The 20,000-nt window shown below is 38.9% G+C and overlaps 1 non-coding gene and 1 pseudogene across 1 annotated transcript; both read right to left on the reverse strand.

Moving 5' to 3' along the window:
• Window positions 1-1,069: 1,069 nt before the first annotated feature.
• On the reverse strand, window positions 1,070-1,142 carry Trnav-gac (transfer RNA valine (anticodon GAC)). Its single transcript has one exon. It is a non-coding gene; the product is annotated as a tRNA-Val (tRNA).
• Window positions 1,143-2,867: 1,725 nt separating this feature from the next.
• LOC138057281 (uncharacterized) overlaps window positions 2,868-20,000 on the reverse strand; it is a 113,497-nt pseudogene continuing 96,364 nt past the window's right edge.

A 20,000-nucleotide genomic window follows, 5' to 3' on the forward strand; every position in this document is an offset into this window, starting at 1 on the left:
CGAATCATCATGAAACTTCAAAGAGAAATGAGCGGGATGATGGAAAAGCTCTGGAAAAGGCAGCTGATCGAGTAGACTAGTGGCTGAAAGTTTGGAAAACTCGTGGACGAACCGTTGCGTAAATTTAATAGGGCTGTTTCTTTGTAATGTTTTTATTACCCTGCGAACTTAAGTTTAAAGTGAACGCATGTTTTTAAAAGTTCTTTTCCTATACTTTCGTGAAAATTGAGCAGTATTTTTCGTCCTCGTGCGGGTGAAAACAATCCGCGATTAAATTTCACAAAAACAAACTCCAGAGGATGAGCATGACGGCAATGGAGAGATATTATACAAAACACCAACCAAATGAAGATGACCCCTACTTAAAACTTCGTTGCTATGCTCGAGAAAGGTTTTTTTTTTTGGGTAAAAACCTTTCATCTCTTCAAGATCGATCCTCTCTTGGGTTCCAGTCCTTGCCCGACAGGTCACGCAAAAGCGTGACAAATGTAATTTTCCAAGAGTTTGCAAAATCACATCGATTTTACTCGTTCAGATCATCGGTGACCCCTATTTTTTTGATCATGAATCACTTACTTTACTTACTATCTACAAAATATGATGAAATGAAAAAATTCTCACCGTAAGAAGTTATCTTTTTTTAACATTTTCTTTCCTCGTGCCATCGAATTCCGGTAGTGGTTGCAACGGATAGAGCTTACGAAAACGCTCGTCGAGGATGAACTCTACTGTTTACCACATCCCTAGCGGCATACAATTATCTAAAAATCTCACTCCTAAAAACCTATGCACGGAAACTTTCACTCCAACAATTTATTTTTATGATTTTCGATGGATGAGCAGATGAGCCTACATCTCGCTATTATGACCGATTTCTCGAAATTAAGGCATTTTTCCACTGCCATTTTCTCCGAAACAAAGTCGGTTTTTTCATTTTTGGAGTAAGTACTTTATGACCTAACTCTAGGCGAGAAATGAAGAAAATCTCACCGTAGGAAGATTTGGCGCGAACGTCCTTAAGTGGGCAAATTAAGTAAATGTCACTTTATGGAAACCTGAAAAATTCGGGCGGCTTCAACGGGATTCGAACCCACGACATCTGCGATGTCGGTGCAATGCTATACCAACTGAGCTATGAAGCCATTCGTTTGGGAGCAGGTCAATTCGTTGGGCTCATGTGTTCCCGTAACAGGACTCGATGAATAAAATCAATGTATGTATTTGAAGTAAGCCCAACAATTTAACCTGCTTCATAACTCAATTGGTAAAGCATTGCACCGGCATCGCAGAGATCATGGTTTTGAATCCTGCTGGAGCCACCTGAATTTTTCGAGTGTCTCTAATCAGAGACAATTGCTTAAATTGTCCAGCTAAGTGCAAGGATCAGTTCTCCCCTACGTCTACAACCCGCACGCCCCTCTTTTAGTGGATAAATTAAGTAGTTACTTTATAGACGCCTGAAAAATTCAGGCGGTTTCAACGGGATTGGAGCCCATGACCTCTTCGATGCCGGGGCAATTCTCTTCCAACTCACCTATGAAGCCATTCTTTTGGCAGAAGGTCAATTTGTTTGGCTCATGTGTTCCCGTGAAAGGACTCGATGAATGATCACTTCGACCTCCTTACGTCTACAACCCGCACGCCCCTCTTTGGCGTACTTTCAAAACGGCCTTCAACTATTCGAATGATTTCGTTGTAAAGTGATCAATACCTGATCCAAAGGAAACAGATACAAACTTAAGAAAATTCCAGAGAAAGTTCAAAACTATAAATCGTTATAGTGGATATTAATCAAATTGAAGAAACAGTTCAAACATTTCTTAGAGATTTAGTTCAATTTAATTAAATTTGTTAAGGCTAACTGTGTGCTGTTTTATGCGTAAACGAAGCTGCTGTATGCCACTTCGAATTAAAGGCTTTAGTCCGACTTAAAGAAAATTGCAAGTTGCAACGTTTAACCACTCTGAAAAATTTCATATTTCTGCCTTTGATCGAATTTCCTGAGGCACCTACTCGTATGTTTTTGGTAGGAGTAAGCGGAAAATGATCCGAGTTAGTAGCGTGACACAACATGAGCGAGAACATGGCGGATTCTAGGGTTCGCAGCCTTAATTAGTGGAGTTTTTTTTTCCTTATGGCCACTCAGCGCAATCTCCAAGTCACAAAAAACCACGCGCATACAGAATTATGAAAAGACAGCGTAAAACTCCAAAATACATTGAAAACCGGCTGCAGGAGAAAAAAAAAAAAAAAAAACAAGGTTGCTGTAACACCAAAACAGAAATCAATCAGTGCACCATTCATACAAGTAAACACGGAACAAATCAAGTCTGTGATATGAGTAAAATAGACTTTTATTGTCACATCAGCCAATCTGCAGTGCAGTATTGAGATTGCTTTCACGTAATTTTTGTCACAAATAACCAAAGACTTTCGAAGGTATCACGGGAAGCATTACAATTTTCTAGCACAGATGACAAAAAGCTTATAACGTACCCCTCCTTAGAGTGACTTGAAAATACGGGCAGATTCGATTGAACTTACCCCTTCACATTTAACTAGATCCAACAATTTGCGGTCAGTTTCCGCCTTTCTTTATTTCAAGAAACACAATTAAGAGCAATGCGACCATACCTTTCGACAATTCATTCTTCGACATATGATAACGGCTCTGATTTATACGACAAAAATTGGTTACACAAGCAATTTTTCCATGTTACAAACTAATGAACTCCAATCCAAAGAGAAACTTCTGTCCCTTATCGTTTCAAGGAACGCTTCTTGTATCGAAAGACGAGAACTCTCTGCTGCCACCAATGCTGTGACCCCTGAAACCCGTTAAAAGTCGGCTGAATCGCTTGAATCTCGGTTTTTCATCGCTTTTAATTTTCACGAACTCAATTTCAGCAATCCAATGGTTTGACTGGGTTACATTTCCCAGGTCTTTACACGCCTAATTGGATGAAGGGTCAGGCTAAGGTACCACCAAATCCCCTTGCAACGCTTCGCGCGATTTACACAATGGTTTAATCCCAATCATTCTTGGACTAACATGCACGAAAGGAAAACCCTAGGTACGAGATACAGGACTGAGAGGACAATTCAGAAAATAATATCGTGGAATTACAGTATTTTGTTCTAAGAACCATTTTAAAAACTGAAAGCCATTCAGTCATTGTGATAAGTACTTATCGTGTTACTTATAAATGTTTGGAAGTTTTTTATCAGCTAGTTACGTACGTCAGTTGATCATTTAGGGAGCGAACCTAAGGTTAAAAATTTGAGTCGTCCACCGATTTTTCCTTTGTTTTCGTCTAAAGTGACATTTTTTTGTTCGAAACGAGTTTACATTGTAAGAGTCAGCTCAAAGGGTTGGGTGGCTTTGGTGTATGACATGAAATGCTGCCGTGTCGAAATTTTGTACGGTCGCGACGGCTCTACAAAGTTATGTGTAACAGAGTCAAATTAAAATGTTCGAAAAGTCATTTGTGATCTACGAAAGCAATCCCAGTGCACCATTACAATTGTGTTAGCTACGATTTGCTAAATTTATATGCTGTACTGTTATTAACACATGGTTTTCAAGTAACTATTCACTAAACTGGACTGCGGCACTAACAAAAGGTAATTAAAACAAATTATTTGATTCCGAATAAAATGAGTCACTTATTTTACAACTGAGGATGGTTTACACAAGACGCAAGTCTACTCTGGTGTGCAGACTCAGTGGCTTTGTGTTTGCCATTATGCACCTCTTGTTAGAACCAGACATAATTCTAACCAAGGGCGCCTGTGTGTGTTACTTTTGCTTATGCTTGTATCACAAGTGACAAACAGACCCTACAATTCGTACAGGTTCTACAATCTTGGACAAAAAGGGTTGAGAATATTAAAAACAGGGGTTATTTTGCGCACTACGTCCTCAATACCGCACATTATGAGCCATCCCCCTCCCCCCTACAAGCAATGTTGATAAGCCCAGCTTCGACATGCTTTGTTTCGTCTAGCAACATTGATCAGGGGGGGGGAGGGGGGGGGGCAAAAGGAGAGCTTCTGTTTCATACTTGTGATCGGAGTTTAGTCCAAAAGCAGAGTTTTCTCAACAATTTTGTCCAAGATTGTAAGTTATTAAAAAAAGACATCTAGTGGACGAATCCTCACCGCAACACAAACAACGAAAGGTAAAAGTACACCTTATTTTAACGTCGTAAGTCCCTTTACCCTCTAGAGGTCACTAGGGATCGAACTCGGAACTTCTCGCACGGAAGGCTGCGCACTAACCAACTTAGCAATCCTTACTCCTTGTAAAGCAAAGCCTTAAAGTGCTACTATAATTAAAAAAGAAAAAAAAAAACACTTCATTTTTTTCTACAAATTTTTAAAGTGTTTGCTTAGCACCTGACTGGCAAAAATTTGAGCTTTGATTTTAATCCAAAGGCTGTTTACTTTGAGTGTAAGTTTCACGTTCCGTCAATACTCATGTTCAAACCTGACAGATTGGACCTCGGAGGGTTGGATCTAGGGGAAGTGACGTCATTTTTTCACTACCTTAAAATTTCAGCATGTAAATGCAGCTTATTATGTATGCAAAAACACGATTTTAAAAGTCAGCCTAAAAGCTCGAAACTCCCATGCCGCGTAGACAAGCATTGTATTCTTAAACTTATATATATACTTCAAAGTAATCTTGAGCGTCTGTAGGAAGAGTGCTCGATGGTAAAAAGACTAGAGCGTGAATATAAAGAAAGTAATCGAATCAACAAATGATCTGACTAGCCATCTTATTACTAACTAGTTTCGTACCACACGAACTGCGTGGCACTCTTCAGATAAAATCTGAATCTACACCCACAAGCTACTGGTGATAAATTTTAAGCAATCCACTTATCGTAATTGACTGATAGCGCGCCACATTAAGACGAAAATAATACAAGTTCTATTAGCCCTTTGTGTGTTTTTTTTGTTTTTTTTGTTTTTTTTTTCGTATATATAAGCCTTTCACCAATGGAGCTTGATGCCTGTGCTTTAAGGTGCTGTCCGTATTTTTTCCAGTTCAAGCCTTGGATCGATCGAGCTCCCGAGCTTTGAAGTTCTTGGGTCCACTGCTATTTATTGCTTAGATTGAAAAAAGAGCTGTAATTCAGGGTTACCATGCACCATGAATTTCCATGATTTTCACAAGAACAGACCACAAACCAATCAATTCATTGAAATCAAATTCATCGACACTTAGTGCATTGACGTCGGTTCATAATTTGAAGTGAAAGAACAAAAAAAACAAGGAGATGTAAGTTGCAGTAGGCTCAAGAAAACGAGCTCACTAGAACAACCTTTTAACTTCAGCAGACTGCACTTTAAAATACTGTCTGCTAAATTGGTCTATCACAGGGCTCGCATTATGTGAGTAAGACTAATTATGTAAGTAAATTTTGTTTCAGTGTCAATCTAAATAGCAGTTTTAAACACTCAATGGGACACTATAGAAACTAACAATAAGAACCAAAAAAAGAATTAAGAATCTACTTATCAATTACTACATTAATTAACCTATTTAAATTATAATATACGAGTTCACAAAATTCTAACTAAGAATACACACTACCAATAATCCAATCTAAAACTAATACTGAAAATACTAACCTAACTATTACATCGAACACTCATAAATCGAACTACCTCGAGATAAGCCTCGACGTCGAACAAGAGACCTCACAAAGCAACTTCAGCCCTAACAGGGAAATACGCTGTCTAGAGCTCCAACCACTCAGTAACGCTGCCTCCCATTACAAACTGATTAATGAATATCATTTTTAAAGGCAAAAACGTCCTCAATAATGGAATGAAGCTTTTGGCACAACTGTTAATTATTACTTGAATTTCAAATCTGCAATTCAGGGTTACCACAAAGGATTTCTCTGGATTTTAACGAGCGCAAACTACAAAACACCTTAAGCGTAGATCTAAGACAAACCCTTTTGGTGCCTAAAGGTATTGACGAATTCATTGAAACCAAATCCATAAACAATCAATTTTTTTCTTAATTTGTTCGCACTGAATCTAAACTTCTATGTCAACCCATCTCATCAAGAATATATTTCTCTGATCTCGGAGGATGTAGGGACGTCGCTGGATTCACGAAGAATTCACTATTTGTCCTACCATAAGATACAAAATAAGTCATGTTTCACTAACCGTGGCAACCCTGTAACCCATGGTTATACAGCACACTGTCTACAGCATGTCAGCTGCTTGAGGAAGCTCACTTTCTACTAACATGTCGTAAAGTTCACCGACACGAAAGGGATAATGCTTTGCCACAATATTAAGTAGAACATCGCTTGGATTAGTTGTTCTCTCGTCAAGGAAGCTTATTTCGTTGTGAGAAAATCCTAATCTGTGTGCAAGCTCCTGCCATCGCCCGCCGACTGAAAGAGTGTAAAAGACGAAATTAGTTTACGTACTGAATCTGCTTTAACGAGTATACACCAAAGGAAAAGGACAAATGGGGGCAGCTGGACCATTTTTTTCTTTTTTTCGAATTAATATTTCGTTCTGTTGTTATCGACAGCAATTTGTAATCACATATCAATGCAATGTTTCCGTGATTGGGTTCGCTTGAAAATTCTCTCCATGCAAATTAATATAGTGTCTTACTCAAAATCAATTGGTCCATTTATTATCAGACAGATGCAATTCATTTCTTGAGACTGTTCCTCGATCAGTAGCACCTTGTTTTGTTTCCTTTTAACGGAATGTAAAATATGAAGTATACTCAATACTATTACATGACTAGCTCGGTGAGTGAGCAAGATGAACCGCTTGGTCCAGCAAGACCAAAGATAATTTTTTGGTGTTTTATCCAATATAGACAAAAACAAAATCATTTATTGACCAAGCTTATTTGGTCAAGATGGCTGGATATTGGCCTCGTTCTTTTTTTGCGTGTTTATGGACCAAGACGAACATAAACACGCAAAAAAATAACTTGGCCAATACCTAGCCATCTCGACCTCACGCTCGTCAATAACCCATATTTATAGGCCAGTTCAGTACAAGCCAAAGTTCCAGTTTATCTTCAGCTAAGTTATGTTGTGGCTTTTGTTTTCTTCCCAGAATCGCGCTTTGGTGTTTGCATGCTCATGGTTTTTTCGTTGTGTTATAAACGATTTCCAAATAACTGTGTTACTTATTTGTATCAGAGAAACTACATGAATGGAGGCATGACGGGCAGAATTGTCCCTCATTCAATAACCTTTGCTCAGAACTTTTGGTATTACAGCTTTCGTAGGAAGAAAAACGGCGTTCTTTTTCGCGCCCTAACAAAAGCGCCTGGAGATAGTCAGTGTTACACTTACCAGTAAGAAAAAAAGTTAATTCCTTTCTTTGCTTGAAAGGCACGCATTGGACATCAAGGCGCTCGTCTAGCAATGGTCCTGTATGAGACAAAAAAGCAGCGGAAAATCAGCAACTCATGGAACACTTTAACTGGATCTGTATATTAAAGCTTTAGCATAAGATTCGAAATTGTGTTCCTTCTTCTTGTGAGTGAGGGATCTAAACACCAACGTAAATAATTACTTGGTCGATCCTGCTGTGATAAATAAGAAGATCGCACTTCTTTTGCAAACAGCAAACAGTTCTCATGGATTACAGCAATAAACCGTTGGTCTCGTCTCAGCAAATTTGCGTCGCTGGAAAAGTGACATAATCTGCAGTGTGCACGTGGTGGTGGTTATTTTTGTTACGTACAATGCCATGTTTCGTGCTTTTATATCCACCTACCGTCAACTCACTTACTCGCCCACTCATTAAATGGGATGCCTATGGCAGACCACGTTTAAAATTCACTTGAGTGTCGTTTTCATCGTAGTCAGATATGGTAATTAGTCACGTGCCTTTCACAAAGCTCTTATCAGTGTAGGACATACAACAAGGAGGTCATTGTTATTTTCGCGCGAAAGGTAATCGAAAAAGCTCACACGGACATCCACATCACCTCCCTTCTTTAAATTGCTTGGAAACGGGCTAAACTCAAAAATCAGAGTCCTATTAAAGCAGGAATCGAAGCTACGACCTCCTTAACACCGATAGGATGCTCTACCCATTGAGCTACTAGAACGCACAGGAGATATAGGTCGTTTAACTAAGTCCTGAGTGGACAGTGTGTCCCATTGGTGTGCGGGCTCTACAAAATAATGCGCCTCAGTGTACCCAATAAATCGAGCTTACGACCTCCGCTTAGGTTGTCCTTTCATTCGCTGCCAAGCAACTTGTATTCTATCCTTCTCACAGGCGCATTACGCTTTTCCATCATATCATGTACTTGTATAAACTGAGGGGCATGACTCTGCAGAGCCAGCAGACAAGTGGGACGCGTTGTCCATTCAGGACCTAGCTAAACGAACTACGTTAGCTCTCCAGTGAGTTCTAGTGGCTCAACGGCTAAAGCATCTGACCGGTGTTACGGAAGTTGTAGCTTCGATTCCTGCTTAGGACTCTGATTCTTCAGTTGTCTTTTCGCCCACTGCCAGGCAACTTGTATTCTTTCCAAATAATTGCTTAGTCAATTCTGCTGTGATAGGGACGGAGAGTGCAGTGCTTGTGCAAACAACAAACCGTTCTCACGGATTACATGCAACGAACATTTTCCGTCGGAAAAGATCAGTAATCGACATAATCTGCGGTGTGGTGGTGGTTATTTTCTTTATGTATAATTTCATGCTTTTCTGAGACAATTCTGCAGATTCCACTTAGAACGTGCGATAAATAACTGAGAAATTCCTAATCACCCATCCACCATCAGCCATCATCTCGCTCACTCGCCCCCTCATTCATTCATCCATTCCTTCCTTCCTTCCTCCCTCCCTCCCTTCCTCCCTTCCTTTCTTCCTTTCCTCCTTCCTTCCTTCATTCATTATCGGCTCTTAAGGTAACGAAGGACTGATCATACAAGCAAATTAAAAGATAAACTATTGGCCTTTTCTATATAACACACTTAATTTGATCAGTATGTCTCCTTTCTTACCTGTAGTACCAGCAGGGACAATAGTCCTCAAGTATTGAACTACATCCTTTCTGTTTTGGGATTTTGCTGTATTAGCGAGGCAACGGATCAAACGTTTGTCCTCGTTCTCCGGATTATCCAGTGCTGCTGACGTCAAATGGAGACTCTCTTGAAACTGAGACACGACACCCTTGGGATCGCATGAAGGAACGTGCATGGCATTTACAACTTCTTCGGGCAAAGCCAGTGCCTTTTCAGGAGCAGCTGAGAAGTGAATAAAAAATTTTAAAGAAGGAACTACACAAATACAGTGAATAGTGGAAGATATGAAATCAATCATTTTTGGCCTAAAATGACGTTCTTGGAGAGATGAATGCAATTCAATTTGAATGATCAAATGGCCTGATTTGATCTTCTCTTTCGTTTCCACTGAAATTAAAACTATTTAAAACTTTCCTAACATTGATGTCCGTCTTTATTGCTCTTCTCGTTCTAAGATCCCATGTGGGAAGAAGGATTAAGCATAAATGTCTAAGAAGTACCAATGCTTGCAAGGAGTTGTCAACTCACTACAACCTTGTTTGACCATAGAAAAAAAACCCACCGTTTTCAAGAGAAACAGCACTTCCTGCAGCGATAACATATCCAAGACATGCCTAGTAATAGAATGAAAAAAAAAAAAAAAACACTTTCCTAAGATTTTTATTTTCCTGTATTCTGACTAGGCGCCAAGGACGAGAAGAAAAAATACGTGTTAGTCGGTTGTCCGCTGAACTCACACCCATGTCGTTTGAAATGCGCGCGTGTTGGAAAGGTTCGCGTTTTTTTTTTTGGTCATTTTTGACAAATTCTACCTACAGTTTTAAAAGCGGATAACTCTGGTTAAAGAAGATGCTCGGTCATCATGTAACAATTTATGTACGGTTTCCATAATATGAGTTACACGTGTGAACCGATGTAACGCAAACGCAAACGCAAGGTAAAAAGTACTCGTTCCATGCCTCTAGGGTTGACTTCGTCAGTCATCTTTGGATACTCAATTGCGCGTGCGTATTTTAATGTGCTTGCGTTTGCGTTCCACGTGTGAACTTCCTTGAGTTTGCAATTGCATTTTCGTTTGCATGAACCAGGCTTTAAGCCACTGAGCACAAGGTTAACATGAATTTCCGCAGGAGCGCATGAGTAGGAGCTTGCCTCTCCCATACAAGCCCTATGAGTCAACCTTTGATCGTATCTTTCTATTTTTGGAACGTTACGACTTCTTCGCCTGTGCACACAATGTTTAGAATGGCCAATCAGAATAAAGTTATTGTGGAACAAAGACAAAAATAGCAAAAACAATGTATGCAAATTGTGCAAATTGATGTAAATTGTTGTAAATGTGAGTCTACTGCTGGAGGATAAGTTCTAAAAATAGAAAGATACGGGCAAAGGTTGACTCAAGGATATAATGCATTGGGAGGCTCCTACTCATGGGCTCCTGATTTCCGTAATTATTATTATTTTAATCAGCCGAAAGGCCGTATTTTCTTTTGTTACTATACAATAGCGAATAACAGCTATATCAACGTTTTGTTTTGATATCATTTTTGACAAATCCCTTCTACAGCTTTGAAGGCAGCTTAATCTGGTTGAAAAGATGACTGCTCAACATGTAAGAGTTAACACTTGAGCTATCGCAGAAACCAGCCTTAAATAAAGGGACGTAGCCAGCCTTTAAGCAATCAACAACACAGGCTTCACAAGAATTTGCTTACTATTCAATAGCGAGTAACAGTTATTAACGTTTTGCTTGAAAAATAAAAATAGAATAAAATTAAATAATGACTTTCGATCTTATATTTAAAAAATGCTGAAAAGTTATTAACAAAGCAGAGAAAATGTTGTAGAACGTTGGAATAGTTTTGCGCACAAAACCAGCCTTAAATAGAACGCTGTGAAACATTAAATAGAGTTAGTTAATTTGCAGCTCACTGTTTTAATGTCAAAGCCCCGCAAATTTAAATGTCACTATTAATGCTGACAAAACGTAAACAAACCTGATTGACTAAAGTTCCTCTTGCTTCTGCACCTGATAAAGAAAACCATGGTGCAAACATCTGAATACGAATCCTGCAGTCTCCTCGGATACCAGGTCTGGTGCAGTATTGGCATTGCTGTAACTCTGATTCCGACAATAAATGTAGACAATCACAGCCACGCACATCATGAGCGCGGCATTTGACAGAGCCTTTCAGCGAACAAACTGGACAGCAGACGCACATTTCAAATCGTATGTTGCTCAGCCAATCAAACTCATTTCGCATGCTCTCTAGAATTATTCTCAGTTGCCAGTGGATTGAAAGGCTTGTAGACTTGTCAAAACTACCATAATTGAGGCCTGGTGTTGCTGTTTTAATGGCAAAGTCTGCGGTGTGAACTGCGACTTCGATGAAGGAGGAATGACAAAGGAAAATGACGGACGTTCCTTGATCAGGCAGGATATGAAACAAAGCAAAGTTACGGCACAGTTGAGGATTTACTGGACTTTTCTATTCCTTTTTGCTCCACTGGTAAAACTGCAGGACAAGACGGGGAAAAAGACCAGGTGGCACTCGACCCAATTTGAACCTTATGAAGAGCGAAGGAACTTGAATGGAGTCAAGTAGCTCAAGAAAGTCATCTCTTGGAGGAAACTTGAGCATGGATGGCACTAGGTACTGTATGCTTCCATCTGTTCCTGTTGACCAGGAACAGAGCAAGCTAAATCTCTCCATGATCGCCACAAGGCTGCTGTGGGTTTTCTGCGTCAAGGAAAATGACTCCCAGGCATGAATTAGCAGCCGTTCATCCAATATTCCCGTCCTTTCAAGATCACTCCAAAGATCTTTAACCCTTCTCTCTGACCCCTCATAAGGCTTAATGGTAATGACCCTTTTAAAGATACCAATGAGCCATTGAAGATCCAGTATAACCATCCTTTGCAGCTCTCGGTGTCCACTAAAATGGATCAGAATTCTCTGATCGTGTAAAAAATTCGTGGCTGTGGAAAACTCTTCATCATCCCTTAAACCACACGCACCAAAGGCAATCTCCATGGCTTTCTCTCTAGGTATCCACTTGTGACCCTCTTCACGTAGCCGGTGGAGTTCATTTTCATACTTTAACCACTTCAGTGGGATGGCTTGTTTCAAATGGGGTAGTTTCTTGGCAACAGCAAGAATCTCTTCCCTCAGCCGTATCACCTCCTGACAATCATTGTCACTTCCCGCCTTTGTGTTATCAACAACGAAGACGTCATGAAAGAGGTGATCCCTATAACTCTTTGTTTGCAAGAAACCATAAATATCAAGGGCCACCCTTCTTGCATTGGGATATTCGTCAGGACTATCAGTATAGGGCTTGTCAGCATGGGTGCAGACTAGAAAAACCGGAGGCAACTTTGTGGACGACATTTCAGGCAGAGCAGTGGCCAGGCTCGAGGCATTTGAACTAGCCAACGAATAAATTGATGACAACCAGTAATCGAGATAATCCATATTTGTATAACTGAAGTTAATGTCATTAGCTTTCTTGTATAGTCCTTCTCTCTCAGGAATGCTAGCTTGCTGATATGGATCACGACTCAAGTCACACGTCAAGATATAAATGGCTTTATCGGTCATAAAGATTGGGTGGGTGGCATAATAAACCATCTGGCCTCCAAAGTCCCACAGTGTTGAGTAAATGTTGTCCTCTCTTTCAAACGTCTGATCACTCTCAAGCATTTCTATTGACAATTTCACTAAATCGTCCGATAGTTCTGTTTCAAAAATATTCTGTGTGGTGTCCTCGCTTTGTTCACTTCTACTTGATTCCTCCGAGGATTTAAGGGCGGAAGCGCCTGGCATCTTCTCGTGCTCTCCTTTCAAGCTTTTAATCAATAAGCTCGCTGCATGGTGATCAAAGAATACCTTGGAATCAACATCAGCCTCTATTCCTTTCTGGCCTGTCTTCCAAACTTCCATTGAGATTTTGAAATGGGAAGGATCAGTCTCTATTCCTTCTGTGCTAGCTTCCGTTGCACTGAAGGCTTCTCCAGTCAATGACTTCTTCAAACTGGTCTTCCCGACCCGATGTTGGCCAATTATCATGATTGGTAGTCTTCTTACAAGAGCAGTACCATCCTTGAGAGCACTATTGAAGGCTTCAACAGCACGGGGGCCACGTGAAAGAATCTCCGACGGAACAGATTTCTCTGGAATGAAAATCAACCACTAGAAATGTAAAAATCCAAGTTTTAAAAGATTACAACCTATGAACTAACAACCAAGGGATAAAATGCCTGCGAAAATTCTGCTATTAACTAAATGGCTGATATGCCAGACACCTTCCCTTCCTTTCCAAGAAGATGGTGTGAAACCAGAAGTACAAGGGATGGTGCACGTGAGTCATATTTATACCTTATTCCAAGGTTCATTAATATTTCAATGGTACCGTTCTATGCAAAGGCAGAAACTAGTCACGTGCATTCATCATTGAAGCCAGTATTCTCGTTTTTCGCTCACTTGACCTAATCCCAAGTAACGTAGAAACCATCTGCTAAACAAGTGTTCCTTGGCGTTAAAATAAATTATTGAAAATTGATAGCCCTCGACAGAGTCGGATTGTTATGGTTTTCGCTTTTCAATGAAAGCTGTAAGACACAAAGAAACTGCTTTCCAGTACAATCATTATTTTAGGAGAGGGGTCGAGGGAGATGAAAAATCGATTGCTTTCGGTCATAAATCGTAAAGATGCTAATATCAGACGTTTTTGAGACTGTGTTTGTAGTTGTTGGTTCATTGCAGGACCTGCAGCTTCTGTAGTTAGTTTGATTTTGGATGAGTAACAGCACTTAATCGTGAAGACTAGTCATTAACCTGAAAACGAGCACGAAGCTGTGACTTAAAGCGCAAAAGAATTGAAAGCCAGATACAAGACTTTTTTTTTTTTAATGCAATGACGTCAATTAAATGAGAAACGGGAATTGTTCACCGAGAATGGGGCATCAGTGGCAGTCTTTAGAGAATCCAAAATCACCAAATCATCAAACGAATCCACAATCATTACCCATACAGTCTTATTATTTACAGGAGTATAGCGAAAGCATTTAGTGTCACAATTTCCCGGACCGGGCAGGTGTTTTATTTATATTGCTTTAACCAACTGCTCTGAAATGTCCTAAACCCTTCCATGCATTTCTTTGTAAAATTCCATGCCATTTTATGTTACTGTGTAAGGAACCTCTGACGCTACAGGGAATAACTGCCTTTCAACGAAAAAAAACATGACAAACCCCTTAAGGCGGTTAGCATGTCGGCTGATAATGTCTGCGGCTGAGAGATTGACTATGTCAGAAAAAGGAACATTTGGCCGGGAAGCGACAGAAATAATGGGATGATAAATATCGACGCAGATGGGGGTTATTATGTGTTATCCGTCATGTGAACTTACACAATGCGACATAAAGTAGGCAATACTGATAATTGCGTGAAAGTTAGTGGGGGTGGGTTCTAAATGTATTTATCTCAATACTTTAATATTAAAATCCCAGCGTTTTCTTGGTATCATCAGAACAGCCAAGAATAAAGGTCTTCAAGGGAATTATTATATGCACCATTTCATCAACTGACGCCCCACTACTAGTTCACTGACTTTACGTTTCTTGATAAAGAAACAATCAAAAAGAGAAAATATGGGCTTTAGCGTCTTACGATCTTCTACTTCTTCGCATATTTCGGTAAGGTCGACGTTGTAAACTAGGGAGTGCAACGCAATATCTTACGCTAAACAACGTGATATACGCAGGAAGAGCAACGCAAGGCAAGTCAACGCAATGAAAATTTTGAATTGCACAATATACGCAATATCTGGTAAAATATGCAGCGCAGTTTACTGAAGTTATACCCTCCAAACAGCGAAATGTAAGCAACATCCAGCAAAGTATGTATACTTTCCCTCAATGAAAAGAAAGTCAATCACAATCGATTTAGTGGTTGATATTATTATTATTATCTCGCAGTATAAAACTTTGGAATGCTGTCCACATTATGAGTAGTATAGGGCGCATAACGTAACCTACAACACTTGAGAAGCTACACTTAGAAGTAAAAAAAATTCGGTACGGAATCTAGTACAATTGTAATATACATAACGATATGAATCTCTCTACTTAGAGAGCCAATTCAGAATATTATTAAATTCTATACTCTGTAAAACCTACGCAAAAATATGATGATATCATTATCTCCACTAAAAGCCTATTTAGAAAATTATTCAGTTTTTATACTCTCATTATCTCTTATAAGCCTACACGAGGCCATCATAATTTGGTTATCTCTACTAAAAGCCTATTTAGAATCATATCAAACTCTTATCCACTATAAAAACTGCGTAGAAAATCAGTAAAATACAGGTTTTGCGACAAAACTTGTGTTTCTCGATTTCAGAAGAAATTATTACTATTACTATTATTATTATTATTATTATTATTATTATTATTATTATTATTATTATTATTATTATTATTATTATTATTAGTATTAGTATTATTGTTTTTGCATAATGAAGGAGGTCGAGAAAATGGGTAACCCAGATAATTAGTGAAAGGAATTGATGTTCGCACAAAGCTTAGAGGCGTAGTGCAGTTTATTGAACATAAGTAAATATTTGTTTGAATTACATTATTTGCAAAGGTTTGGAATAAATAAAACAACCGCAGACACCAACAACATATTCAAGCGACGTTTATTAGAGGTTTTGGTGCAAACAACCTAAATGAGCGTAGCGGGAAGCTTTGGCTTTACCTTCAATGTTGTTGTTGTTGTTAGAGGGCCAACTGGGCAGCTATCACACCGAGAGTTGTCGCTGTTTCTATTACAATAGTTTTTTTAATGAGAACGTCTAATTTTGGAGCTGAGGCTGAACATTGTTATATATTTTTGCAATGTGAGGCTGAAAACGTTCTTAAGATCTTCCCAAATTTCCATCAGACTTTGTTTTGACCTGATGACTTTGATGGTGTTGAGGTTATTTTGGAACCTTTGTTATGTTATACAAAATATGCCCTTGATTACTTGAGTTAATTTGAATTAATTTACCTTTATGTTATGCTTTCATTTAAGACATTTAAAATACAAACGAGCAAAATAAAAACGTTCTTAATCGACTTTCAGCTTAAGGAATGTTCTTAATACTTTCTGAAAATTTTGGTTAATCTCAACCTCATCATTCCTATAAAAAAAGGTTCTTATAAAGGAAAAAAAAAAAGAAGTGTACCTAGCTTCACTGATGTCTACAGTTCCGATAAAAGGAGTTGGGAAATTAGTTGCATGAGCAAAGTGATTTCTTCAAGAATAAGGTCTCTTTTATGTACGAAATAAAGTTCTATGACTCACTGGAACATTGTCACACCGTCCCAGTTGGAACGAGATCAATTTGGCTATGTCATTGCCTTTTAGAACTTAGGTTCTCACCGCAACAATATCTATGACCTAAGATTTTTAATTCATCTAAACGTTTTCCGAAGAAAAAAGATCAAGATTTTGAAATCTGTGAAATTAAAGCAACAGGATGTCTCTTCTGAAGTGTTAGTCACCACAATTGATGTAAAATATAATTTTACTGAAAAAATAAATGCAAATCAGGGAAAATGCTAAATACAGTGACCGAGCCCTCGTAGGTGGACTGAAAAGTAGACATTTCAACGGACATTTTCTCAAAACCTAGACGTACGACCAGGGTCAAAATTTTGGGAATTAGTAAATTGAAGGAATGTATGGTGGGTGATTACCGTCATATAATTCAAATTTTGATTTTTTGACGTGTTTTTACATTTTGCATTGTAATGAATTTGTGTCTGTCTGAATTTTATGTTGATTTTATCAATTTTCTGAGAGAATTCAGAAATTTTTCTCTAATCAAATTTTCGGATAACCTAAACTTTCTGTTGATTTGAATTTTCGGGTTGTGTCAGGTTTCGGAGAGTTTTTCGAGTTTCCTACTAGTTTTGAATACGTTACATTTCCGATTCGTTTCTGGTGTATTTTTTGCCAGTAGTTCTAATTTTCGGACACATTTTGCTTTCTCGTTCTTTTGTATTTTATTTTATTGCTCCCTTATGAGCTTATTGTAATCTATTTAATAGTTCTCCTTAATAAAATATGGGCAGGGAATTGCTGCCCGCGGCAGCCCTTCAGCCCTGTGTTGAAGCCCCGTTACGGAGGGGACATATTGTTACCTTGCTGGACTGTGTTAACCTGGCCCCAGGACATTATGCCACCAACTATGCCCGCCTTGCAATACAGGCATGAGGCACCCCCTCGGCTAGTTGCCGCGTCCCCTCATCCGGTGGTCCATACCGGCGGTGGGTATTATCTGCGCCTTGCCAGGACATTTCCTGTCCCCTCGTTTATGCCCAAGTACTGTGTATTGTCTTTTACTGCGCATCAAAGCATTAATACCGGGTACAGGCGAATGACTGGATTTCTGAGGAGTAGAGGTTTGAGAATTCAACAGTGCAGAATAAAAGAAGCAATGCGGAGGGTCAATCCAGCTGGGGTCCACCTACGGGCACTCGAGCTTAGGACAATACACAGACAGCTGTACCAAGTATATGGACCACTTGCCTTGTGGCATATAGATGGTAATCATAAGCTAATAAGGTATCATACCCTTATTAATTAATTAGTGATTCAAATGTCTATTGTTCTTCTTAATTGCCGGTATTTTATTAGGTTATTTCTATCAGGAGAGTAAAATCTACCACTTATCCCTCTCTCAAATCATTTATTCACTCCTGCATTGTCTACTTAACCACATATCTATGTATCATTTCTATTCTCTCTGCTAACTCAACTAGACCTTCTTGATAGTATGGGAGATGTTATTGATGTTTAAATTCGTGATTGAAATTTGCTTTACAAAATATCTAACTTGGGAATTATGTGGTTATTTGTGAGGATTTAAGCTCCCTTTTTTGTTGATGTCTAAGCGTTAAAAAGTATGTATATACGTCATAAGAAATCAATATGATAATTTATGGCTGAAAACACTGCTTCCATTGTTGAGATTGCTGATAGCCATTTTCTAAAAACTATTTGAAATCCGATCAGTGCTTAAATTCAGTTAAATGCACGGGTTAGATTTCAAAAAGTTTATTTTATTTTTTATTTTTAAGTGATTATTTATGTTGTATGACTTCTTCAGGTGGAGGTTTGTAATACATGGACAACAGTTCGAACACTGACACCTAGCAAAGTTGCAATATCGACGACAGAAAAGCATCTGCCGATCAGAAAATCCAGATGATCTCTGGGAATTGAGTATCTTGGACGTCCACGTAGTCCAGTAGCCGGCGATGAAACACCAAAAGTATCCTGACTTGCAATTAGGCAATCCCGTGCACCCCTAATTAGGTTCACAATTTGTTCATAGATTCCATACAAATAAACATGACGAACTATTAAACCATGCAGCCAAAGTGTAAGGCATCCACTGTATTTGGGTCAAGGCCTCCTCCTCTAATTTCCCGAATAATATTAGGTAAAAGCTCTCGCAAGTCATTCTATCCGCCATCTTGGATCAACACGGCAAGAACTATATTACCTCGACCTGGTGAACTTATTCATCTGTGAGTAGATTTGACATTTTTTTTTTTTCACTTTCGAAAGAAGTTGGCGGTAGTTCTGAAGCAGACAGGTTGTCAGGGTAATAAAATTCGCTATCAGAATGTTCACTTAGTTACATCGCTCAAATTGACCGAAAAGTCGAGATTTATATAGCAACAAAGTTGTTTCAGTTCGCATCTCGCGAAGAGCCGTACGCGATCCTAGCACGGCAATGAAAGCGCGAGCGGGGCCGTACGGGTCTGATGATAATTGTTAATTATTTGCTCACTTGAAGTGAAACATGGTGAATAAGGATCACAGTTTCGTTTTATTACCATAGAAAGCATCTTGTTTTGACTAATGAAGTCTTGTTCAATCTGGACATATACACCGTTATGTCATGCTGTTCATCTGTAATATCGAGTCCTGCGTACGTTTTCCATACAGTTTTAATTGATGCTCCATAAAACAGCTGTTTTGTTTTAACGATATTGTTTCCGCTTTTCATTTCACAATGGGCAAATCCTGGAACGTTTTTGATGTATACCGCTTGCAACGCCTTTCGTTCAAAAATGCTTTTTGGATGTTGACTTTTTAACGTCAATGAAAGAAGAAGCAATGTTCTGCTTGTGTCTTTGACTTCAAAAGGTTTTTAGTTGATATCAGAATTTCTTTTCGTCATGGAAATAAAATAGTGGTGCTCTCAATTCTCCTACTGCAGCTTCCATCTCGTCAAGTTCACATGTAAAGTCAATCTTTTTTCGCGGTATGGTATCACCACACAAGAGGATTTAACAAGGTCACCCATTTTTCTTCGAGTTTCATTCTTTTCATTTGTGATGTTAGTGATTGTCTATGGCAAAGAGCTCCCGTTTTATCACGATGTTGGTCTTTAACAAGGATTCCTGCGTGCGTTTTCGTCCGAATATACCTATAAATCTATATTTATATTGGCGTACACAGTACGCCGCCATTTTCAATATGTTTATTGACAGGATGCCGTTCAACCAGTTTTTTTGTTCTGTTTTCCAAACTAGGTTAATATCTACTGACCAGAGTGGTTTTTCTTTGGTCGTTTATGACATCACATTTACGTCATTAGCTTCCTGCCCTTCCCATTGTTCTATTAGCTTTATAATTGCGATACCAGCAGGATGGTAAAACACATCTCTCTTATAACATAATTAAACATTCAACCTCAGTACTTGCACCTTATTAATAAATAATAATAAAATGAGAGAAAAACCCCCATGAATACCTAAATGTCCTGCATCTTAATAAAACCCCATTACCTTTCCTCAAAACTGGTTTGATTCGCCCTCTTTTTCAGCACATGAAGGTACGTGACGTGCACCTCATGAAAACCCCCTAGCCTCATAGCCGCAATC

The sequence above is a fragment of the Montipora capricornis genome, chromosome 7 (genome assembly GCF_036669925.1).
Source record: "Montipora capricornis isolate CH-2021 chromosome 7, ASM3666992v2, whole genome shotgun sequence".
Classification (NCBI taxonomy): domain Eukaryota; kingdom Metazoa; phylum Cnidaria; class Anthozoa; order Scleractinia; family Acroporidae; genus Montipora; species Montipora capricornis.